Here is a 10567-nt window from a genome sequence, read left to right as displayed (position 1 = left end):
TTTATTTCTTTCTATAGTATAAGAAAAACAATTTATTTCTATTTCTATAGTATAAGAAAAACAAATAAATAGTATAAGAAAAACAAATCGAATCAAATTCATGGATTTACCACGACCTCGGTTGTGACTGTGACTCCATAGATAAAAATGGGAAATTTCTCTCTTCGAGACCATTGAAAAAGGGCATTGAACGAGAAAGAAATCGTCCACAGATAATAAAACTATCATATGCCTTGGAAAGTGATATGAGGTGCTCGGAAATGGTTGAAGTAATTGAATAGGAGGATCACTATGACTATAGCCCTTGGTAGAATTCCTAAAGAAGAAAATGATCTATTTGATACTATGGATGACTGGTTACGAAGGGACCGTTTCGTTTTTGTAGGATGGTCTGGCCTATTGCTCTTTCCTTGTGCTTATTTCGCTTTAGGGGGTTGGTTTACAGGGACAACTTTTGTAACTTCTTGGTATACCCATGGATTGGCTAGTTCCTATTTGGAAGGTTGTAATTTCTTAACCGCAGCAGTTTCTACCCCTGCCAATAGTTTAGCACACTCTTTGTTGCTACTATGGGGGCCCGAAGCACAAGGAGATTTTACTCGTTGGTGTCAATTAGGCGGTCTATGGACTTTTGTAGCTCTCCACGGGGCTTTTGCACTAATAGGTTTCATGTTACGCCAATTTGAACTTGCTCGGTCTGTTCAATTGCGGCCTTATAATGCAATCTCATTCTCTGGTCCAATTGCTGTTTTTGTTTCTGTATTCCTTATTTATCCACTGGGGCAATCTGGTTGGTTCTTTGCGCCGAGTTTTGGCGTAGCAGCGATATTTCGATTCATCCTTTTCTTCCAAGGATTTCATAATTGGACGTTGAACCCATTTCATATGATGGGAGTTGCCGGAGTATTAGGTGCGGCTCTGCTATGCGCTATTCATGGAGCGACCGTAGAAAACACTCTATTTGAGGACGGTGATGGTGCAAATACCTTCCGTGCTTTTAACCCAACTCAAGCTGAAGAAACTTATTCAATGGTCACTGCTAACCGCTTTTGGTCCCAAATCTTTGGTGTTGCTTTTTCCAATAAACGTTGGTTACATTTCTTTATGCTATTTGTACCCGTCACCGGTTTATGGATGAGTGCTATTGGCGTAGTTGGCTTGGCTCTGAACTTACGTGCCTATGACTTTGTTTCCCAGGAAATCCGTGCAGCGGAAGATCCTGAATTTGAGACTTTCTACACCAAAAATATTCTTTTAAACGAGGGTATTCGTGCGTGGATGGCAGCTCAGGATCAGCCTCATGAAAATCTTATATTCCCTGAGGAGGTTCTACCACGTGGAAACGCTCTTTAATGGAACTTTCGTTTAGCTGGTCGTGACCAAGAAACCACCGGCTTTGCTTGGTGGGCTGGGAATGCCAGACTTATCAATTTGTCCGGTAAACTGCTTGGAGCTCATGTAGCTCATGCCGGATTAATCGTATTCTGGGCCGGAGCAATGAACCTATTTGAAGTGGCCCATTTCGTACCAGAAAAGCCCATGTATGAACAAGGGTTGATTTTACTTCCACACTTAGCTACTCTAGGTTGGGAGTAGGGCCAGGGGGGAAGTTCTAGATACTTTTCCGTACTTTGTATCTGGCGTACTTCACCTAATTTCCTCCGCAGTCTTAGGCTTCGGTGGCATTTATCACGCGCTTCTGGGACCCGAGACTCTTGAGGAATCTTTTCCATTCTTTGGTTATGTCTGGAAAGATAGAAATAAAATGACTACAATTTTGGGTATTCACTTAATTTTGTTAGGTCTAGGTGCTTTTCTTCTAGTACTCAAGGCTCTTTATTTTGGCGGTGTATATGATACCTGGGCCCCTGGGGGGGGAGATGTAAGAAAAATTACCAATTTGACCCTTAGTCCCAGTGTTATATTTGGTTATTTACTAAAATCTCCTTTTGGTGGAGAAGGGTGGATTGTTAGTGTAGATGATTTAGAAGATATAATTGGTGGGCATGTATGGTTGGGTTTTATTTGTGTATTTGGCGGAATTTGGCATATTTAACCAAACCCTTCGCATGGGCTCGCCGTGCATTTGTATGGTCTGGAGAAGCTTACTTGTCTTATAGTTTAGCTGCTTTATCTGTCTTTGGTTTTATCGCTTGTTGTTTTGTATGGTTCAATAATACAGCTTATCCGAGTGAGTTTTATGGACCCACCGGGCCAGAAGCTTCTCAAGCTCAAGCATTTACTTTTCTAGTTAGAGACCAGCGTCTTGGAGCTAATGTGGGATCCGCTCAAGGACCCACAGGTTTAGGTAAATATCTAATGCGTTCCCCAACTGGGGAGGTTATCTTTGGAGGGGAAACTATGCGTTTTTGGGACCTTCGTGCTCCATGGTTAGAACCTCTAAGGGGCCCCAACGGTTTGGACTTGAGTAGGTTGAAAAAAGACATACAACCTTGGCAAGAACGACGCTCAGCAGAATATATGACCCACGCTCCTTTAGGCTCTTTAAATTCCGTGGGTGGCGTAGCTACCGAGATCAATGCAGTTAATTATGTCTCTCCTAGAAGTTGGTTATCAACTTCTCATTTTGTTCTAGGATTCTTCTTTTTTGTGGGCCATTTATGGCATGCAGGAAGAGCCCGAGCTGCTGCAGCAGGTTTTGAAAAGGGAATCGATCGTGATTTGGAACCTGTTCTTTACATGAACCCTCTTAACTAAGATTTTCTTATTTATACCTGTTCTACTTTTTTTCTGTTCTGGCTCGGTTATTCCATCTAGCCGAGCCATTCATTCCTTTTTATGAAAGAAAGATAAGGGACAGAAAAAAAAAATAAATAAAAATGAAAGAAACAAACGTATTCAATAAGCAAAAGGAGAGAGAGGGATTCGAACCCTCGATAGTTCCTAGAACTATACCGGTTTTCAAGACCGGAGCTATCAACCACTCAGCCATCTCTCCACAGCCTAATCCTTATTTTACTCCTACAAATAGAACATAGCCATATAAAAAATAAAAAGATTTATTAGCCTCTAGAAAGATATCAGATACAAGTTCCTTTTCGATATATCTCTGTATACTGTATACACGGATACAGGATCCGCTATACCCGCTTGTGAAATAAAGAGTAAATAATCTCTTCTCACCCCCATATCCAAATAAAAAAGCGGTTTAAGTAATAAATTTGAATTAAAGAGAAGAATCAATGGATTCATGATTAAACCCCTCCTACTTCTTGTATTTTTTTACAATTTTGGTTTAAGTGAGGGATCAAATATGTAGTCAACTTTATTTGATGGTAGCTTGGAGGATTAGAAATATGACTATTGCTTTCCAATTAGCTGTTTTTGCATTAATTGCGACTTCCTCAGTCTTAGTAATTAGTGTACCCCTTGTATTTGCTTCTCCTGATGGTTGGTCAAATAATAAAAATGTTGTATTTTCCGGTACATCATTATGGATTGGACTAGTCTTTCTCGTAGCTATTCTGAATTCTCTCATTTCTTAAATGAAATTTGGTTAATATTTATTAACCCCATAAAAAAGAAATAATAAAGGCCATTTCTTCTAAAAAATTAGAATAGTGAGACGTATTAAAACGCAATTTGCGTTCCGAATTGCTAGCTCTTCTCTTTCAGTATTATGAAATTCCATTCCCATTAGAATATTCATTGACAGATAATAAAAAAAGGAAAACTCTAATATAATAGAAAATGAAATGAAACGGTCGACCCAGACATAGAAGGTCGACCCAGGCGGATATACGCTATAAAATATATACCGTAGCGAGCGTAGTTCAATGGTAAAATATCTCCTTGCCAAGGAGAAGATACGGGTTCGATTCCCGCCGCTCGCCCGCTTAATTTATCAAAGTACTATGATAAAAAGTTTAGTCTAGTTAACTGTTTAACTACTTATATTAAATTAAGTATTAATTAGGTGTTAGTCTAGTGCCGTATCCCTTACTATCTTACCCTTCCTTTGCATCCCACTCAAAAAAAGAGGGCGCTCCAGAGGCAGAAATAGAACTCGCCAACAGAGCTCCAAAAATTGGGTATTAACTGAGACAAACAACGGGCAAACTTTTTTTAAAGGGAAGGGAGAGGTAGACTGTCCCTTTCGTTTCATTTTTATTTTCTGCAGGGTAGGGAGAGGCCTTGCGCCTTCTTTTTTTGAAGGCAAGTGACTTCGCAAACTGCTCAATTTTGCCCTCTAGGGCCGGGAACTAATGAATAAAAAAGGGTTGGATACGCCCCTCTACCATACATATCTAGAGAAATAGAATAGTCCTTTTATACAGACTGCTAAGTGCGGAGACGGGAATCGAACCCGTGACCTCAAGGTTATGAGCCTCGTGAGCTACCAAACTGCTCTACTCCGCTCTGGAGTACCAGAAACTGGTGGACAAAAAAGGCTTGAATACAAGCCTCTAACATGTCTAGACAAATAGAATACTCCTTTTATACAGAATGGAGCGGGTAGCGGGAATCGAACCCGCATCGTTAGCTTGGAAGGCTAGGGGTTATAGTCGACGTTGGTTGATTATTTTTAACGTCTCTAATTCAAAACCGAACATGAAATTTTGATTTCATTCGGCTCCTTTATGGATATTCTCACCACTTAACATCTATGTCAGCTTTTCTATTTGAATGGAACCAAAGCTCTCCGCTTTCTAGATGATCCTTATAGAGTAGGAGATAGAAATTCTATCTAAATTCATCTAATCTACTTACTTCGTTCCCTAATTTCATTCAAGAGATCCTGAGGAAAAGAATTGGGTTTCCACCGAGCTGAAACAATATGCGGATGGTTCTAGTAAACCAAAACTATCGTTTTTTAGCTATTTGGCTTCCTTATTCCTTATTTTAAGAAGATTTAGTTACGATTGGAAATCAACTTTTTTGTATCTTCATCCATAGATCCTTTACTCATATTTTCAAAATTGGAATACTTAATCCAATGCAAAATTATGCTTCGCGACTCTGTACTCATAATCCTATTTTTATTTTGGATGCAATTTAAATTAGTCTTTGGATACAAATCGCCAGAATGTATATTCTTCCTCAATATGCTATTGAGAGGAAAAGGATTTAATCCTTTATAAGAACTAAAGTTTTCATCGGAATATAAAAATAAAAAACTTAAGGATGCCTTAAGTATATCATTTCAAATTCAGTTATTAATAGAACGAATCACACTTTTACCACTAAACTATACCCGCTACATTGTAGATTATGGTATAAATGGTACCCTTTGTCAAGGATAGCCATTTGACAAGAAGGCTAATTCCCCCTTATTGAATCAGATGGAGAAGGTTCATGACACTGAGCCGTTGGTACTTCTACTTCGATCGCTCGCCTTTACTTTAGGATTTAGATAGCCCCTCTGGTCTGTAAAAAAAATCTTTTCTTACCATGCTAATAGCGCCTGAACCAAATGTATTTATTTTGATTAGGATCCTATTCTACGGTTACGACTACAATAATAATTATTTACTTTGCAAGGACGTAAGTGTGTCAGACTGCTAAATTGTTTTATTATTCCTACAATATAAACTAGGGGATATAGGGGGTAACACTGTCCCTATAAATTCCTTTTTTCCTTTTCTTTTTTGTCCAGAATTGAACAAAAAAGAAATTATGGAAGATGTTTTCTTCCCCCATTAAGTCCGAGCCATAGAGTAAGAGTGAGATGAGTTTTCCAAATTCATCATAGACTTTCCCTATGGCTTGATAGAAGTAAGCAGCAAAGAGTCGTAACTTAAAGAAAAAAACGGACAGGGCCGACAGATTTACCTGATGTAAAGAAGATCCTAAAAGTCTCTGATTAGTCGACTCTCTCCATTTAACACTTTCCTCTCTCTCCTTTTTTCCACTGACTCAATTCTAGTTTATTAGATTCTTGTTTAAAAGAATGCAAAAAGTTCAATAGAACTAAGAACACATAAAAAATAGCATAGAGGATCAAGGCCATTACCAAAAGTTCCTCCCAAGGATCCTATATCCTATTGGGTATCTGTTCCCCGCCTTTTCCCGCTAGGATCGGAAATCTTATATTTTCCATATCCATATACCGTTGAATCCTTGGGGTTCCAGAATCCGCCTATTTTACTAGTCTTCGGAAACGGAAAACCCTGAACCAAGAAGAGTTGGATATGTTATGTAGGGTATGTTTTTTTTTATTAATTTTATTTTGAGCTCTCAAGATATCGATATATACATATACAATCTCTACATAATGTCTCTCTCTCTATCTCTATATATTATATATATAATATGTACATTATGCAGTAGACCCATAATGGGAAATCCAAGTGGCTAATTTTTGAATTAAATAAAAAGCCCTTTTAACTCAGTGGTAGAGTAATGCCATGGTAAGGCATAAGTCATCGGTTCAAATCCGATAAAGGGCTTTTTAAATTAGTGGTAGAGTAATCTCGTGCTAAGACGTAAGTCGTTGGTTCGAATCTGATAGAGTACTTTTCTACTAAATTGATTCACTTTTTTTCTTTGTTTTTGAAACTTTCTCTATATTTTTAGAGAATTTTATGACTTAGTGCGGGATGGATGCATTTTTGGTATGAACACTAAATGAAGCACGGAGAATTAATCTATAACGATCAACTAAAAAAAATCCTAGATGAAAACATAACAGAAAAGTTGGAAAAACTCTTTGCTTTGGATCTATTTATACTTTTCGAGTATATTGACAATTCCAAAAAACTGCTCATACTATGATTATAGTATAATCACGAGCGGTTGTATATGGCCCTATCGTCTAGTGATGCCCCTATCGTCTAGTGGTTCAGGACATCTCTCTTTCAAGGAGGCAGCGGGGATTCGACTTCCCCTGGGGGTAGGGAGTATTATGAAAGGAGGTTAATCATAGATTAGCAAAAACCCTAGAATAAATTCTTCCTGGGTCGATGCCCGAGTGGTTAATGGGGACGGACTGTAAATTCGTTGACAATGTCTACGCTGGTTCAAATCCAGCTCGGCCCAAACCAAAAATCTAGGGCTTCGTGAGTATGAACTAAATCCTTTTGTTTTTCTTCCATAAAATAAAATGTCTGATCTATAGAAATAAAAGATAAAGAAAAAAGGGAAATTTTTTTTTCTAATCCATATCTCTCTCATTCCTTTCTTACAAACAAAAGAGTTTTTCTTATTGAAGGCTGGATTATTATCCATTTTTAGTGATAAAAAATCACGACATACTAGTTATGTCACTCTCACTATACCCACGTATAATATAATATGTGGGTATGTAGTATATGATTCGTCTATTTCTTAGAGTACGAAAGACGAATCGAATCTTCTTATGGTTCTATTTAAGAATGGGTATGCCATACACCCCGCGGGGATTGTAGTTCAATTGGTCAGAGCACCGCCCTGTCAAGGCGGAAGCTGCGGGTTCGAGCCCCGTCAGTCCCGAACTAGGGTTCAATGAATGGAGAAATTGATATTTCCTTTTTCCATGAAAAAAAGGGGCAGGGAGCAAGATCAAATACCCACAGGGCACCCTTACTTCACTTTTTTATTGTTGCATCTCTCATTAAAGAGGGAGGGAGGGCATATAGGAATTTTTTTTTCACTACTCCCAATCGATAAAGAAAGACACACATACGATATGTGGATTAGTAGAATTTAGGATATTATATTACTCTATCTTTCTTTATGATGATACCATCCTCATCTTAATTTCCTATTCCACTCTTATGGAATAGAGTACCGGTATTTTACCGGAATCCATACATAAATCGTATTCCCTTTTTATTTCAGACCTCTTTTCCCCATCTCACTTCTACTGCTTATTTGGATGTCTATGTGACCCATAGAAAGTGAAAGTTGGTCATATAATACATACATAATTGTATGTATAACTATAAGAAAAAGGAAGGGAAATTGTATAAGATTAAGAAAGTATAAGATTAAGAAAGCTCGTGGGTTAGAGATATAGAAAAGAAAAAGTAGAAAAGGATTAAAAAAGAGGGAATTCCTAATCCAATCAAAAAACCCATTTTGGTCTTAGTGTGGATAGAGGATCTTCCTATGTTATACTATATAACTCTCATCCGTGAAATATAACTCTCATCCATGAATTGATTTGATAGATCCGATATTCATAATATTGAATTGATTCAGTATTATCAGAATGCAAGCCCTACCCTTGAATTTACAAGATACCCCTTTTTCCTCTCCATGGGATTACATCCCGAGTTATTGTGAAAATAAAAAATAAAGAGGTTATGGAAGTCAATATTCTCGCATTTATTGCTACTGCACTGTTCATTCTAGTTCCTACTTCTTTTTTACTTATTATTTATGTAAAAACAGTCAGCCAAAATAATTAATTGGAATTCCAATTAATCATTGAAGAAATTAAAAAGGGATTAAATAAAAAAAATCCAAGTCTTAAATGAAAGGATCTGGTTGGAATCTTAAAGTGTGGTAGAAAGAACTACATATAGTTTTTTCTACGACACTTTAGATTCTTTCTATTATATTATCTTTGAATCTACATAGAATAGATTAGTAGATTGAAATAGTTAAGTAGTCTAATTCAATTTCTTTTTTCATTGCATCCACTTAATTTCAATCAGGTCAAAATAAAAAAATCTAAGACAATTCTTGACCAAAGAATCCATGGAAGGAAAGAAAAATAATATGAAGAATAGACTATAGTAAAAAGTAAAAGGAAATGGAAAATGTGTGATATGCCGTGAATAGTTCCGTGGAAGAAAGTCTAATTTTCTTATGTATAGAACTTTTTTTAACCATTCGTCATTTCTAGTAGAAATTCTGAATTGGTATAATGGCTCTTTCTTACATTACAACTTACAATACAAGAGTTTCTTACAGGAGTGAAACAAAACTAAAGAAAAAGATTAAAGAATAACGTTTGACAAAATGATTAATGCAAAATGATCCATTAAAGAAAAGAATTGATACAACAATTTGATTACTTAATCAATTAGTAGTATCCCTAGAGTCCACTCCTTCCCCATACTACTAGTGAAAGAGAAAATGTAAAGACTACCATTAAAGCAGCCCAAGCGAGACTTACTATATCCATCTAAATTATGTCTCCTATTTCTATGAAGGGATTATTCTACTATTGATCAATAATCATAGTGGAATCAAGGGTACAGAGTCAAAAAGGGATTCCGCCCTAAGGCCATGGATCAATCAGTTCAAGGAATTTACTCCTAACAAATTCTTATAGGAATTCTGGTAGAATTAGAGAGCATTAAAAATACGAGATACTATAGCCCTTTTTTCCTTAAAAAAGAAAGAGTACGGGAATGATGTCCTGAATAGAAGAAGCGGGAATAGGAAGATTTTTTATTCCTTTTGTTACTCTTTTTTTTTTTTTTAAGCAAAGGACGCCCGAATATACCATAAAATTATCGATAGATAAATATTTATTGGATACCTACCTTACCTAATGTTTATTTTTGACCTAAACCCTGCAGCCTTGCTTTGTATCATTCTATGAAAGAATGAAGAGATTTTATCCATAATACAACTCCTAAATTGATTTTTGATCGACCTATTTAATCTGATTCTCGTTAGAATTAAGTAGTCCTTACTTTAGTGTATGTAGGTAACATAAGATGTACGATAAAAAAATGTATAATAATTAGTAAGTCTTGATATTCTTTCGTGGAGTCCCTTCTTGAATCTTAGATTGAAAAAAAAAAAGAATGCCCCTTAGGGACCTTTCTTTGGATACCAAGATTTCTGACATCTTATCCTCGTATTTTAAAATTATCAAATCGAATCTCAATTAAGAACCAATTCAAATTCATATAATAAAAGAATAAGGAAACACTACCTCACCCCTATTGATAACCATTTTGGCCACTACCGTCAAAACAAACCCTAACCCTAGTTTGAGGATAGAACTATGGTATGGTTTCTCTAAACCCAGTATCGGCAGGCCCAGTTACTCTCTTGCCCGAACTTATGCGAAGTAAAAATTTATCGAATTCGATCAGCACTATAAAAAAAACCTAAGTATTTTATTGATCAGGCGGCACCCAGATTTGAACTGGGGATAAAGGATTTGCAGTCCCCTGCCTTACCGCTTGGCCATGCCGCCAAAAAATCCGATCAAAAATCTAGAAAACAGCAAGTATTCATCCACGTTTTCTTACGAAAAGCCCCTTTTATTTTGAATATAATTCTACTTACTTTTTTCCAATCTTTTTCAAAAAATCTATTCCTGCTTTTTTTGATCCAGTTTCTATTATTCTCCTCGATAGATTCTATCTTAAAACATACATTGTTAACACAATAAAACTTCCCATTTCTTTCTATTGAGATGAAAAAGAAGAAAAAGTGGATTTCTATTCACAGGCTGCAAAATTCAGAATAAATTGGAACCGTTAACTAGAATTCTCTTTTTTTTATTGCAGTAGTGAACTACTCTTAAATCGGTATTATCTCCCCCCCCTTCAATGGCATAATAAAATATTATGGCTTTATGCTTAATCCGTGTATAGGTAAACTTTAGGTCCGAACAGCATTATTATCCAAAGATCCCCTTTATGTACATATCTCTATG

At 36.5% G+C, this 10567-nt stretch overlaps 5 non-coding genes across 5 annotated transcripts; 3 read left to right on the top strand and 2 right to left on the bottom strand.

Annotated features, from left to right (window-relative positions):
* Nucleotides 1-2871: 2871 nt before the first annotated feature.
* On the bottom strand, nucleotides 2872-2959 carry TRNAS-UGA (transfer RNA serine (anticodon UGA)). The gene has a single exon. It is a non-coding gene; the product is annotated as a tRNA-Ser (tRNA).
* An 824-nt stretch (nucleotides 2960-3783) lies between these two features.
* Nucleotides 3784-3854, top strand: TRNAG-GCC (transfer RNA glycine (anticodon GCC)). Its single transcript has one exon. It is a non-coding gene; the product is annotated as a tRNA-Gly (tRNA).
* Nucleotides 3855-6338: 2484 nt separating this feature from the next.
* Nucleotides 6339-6410, top strand: TRNAT-GGU (transfer RNA threonine (anticodon GGU)). Its single transcript has one exon. It is a non-coding gene; the product is annotated as a tRNA-Thr (tRNA).
* Nucleotides 6411-6917: 507 nt separating this feature from the next.
* Nucleotides 6918-6999, top strand: TRNAY-GUA (transfer RNA tyrosine (anticodon GUA)). Its single transcript has one exon. It is a non-coding gene; the product is annotated as a tRNA-Tyr (tRNA).
* Nucleotides 7000-10031: 3032 nt separating this feature from the next.
* Nucleotides 10032-10102, bottom strand: TRNAC-GCA (transfer RNA cysteine (anticodon GCA)). The gene has a single exon. It is a non-coding gene; the product is annotated as a tRNA-Cys (tRNA).
* Nucleotides 10103-10567: the final 465 nt, after the last annotated feature.

Source organism: Triticum urartu, unplaced genomic scaffold, assembly GCF_056163025.1.
Source record: "Triticum urartu cultivar PI428250 unplaced genomic scaffold, HENAU_Tu73 scaffold2, whole genome shotgun sequence".
In the NCBI taxonomy this organism is placed as follows: domain Eukaryota; kingdom Viridiplantae; phylum Streptophyta; class Magnoliopsida; order Poales; family Poaceae; genus Triticum; species Triticum urartu.
The sequence above is the reverse complement of the archived record's forward strand: the minus strand, read 5'-3'. Positions and strand labels throughout refer to the sequence as shown.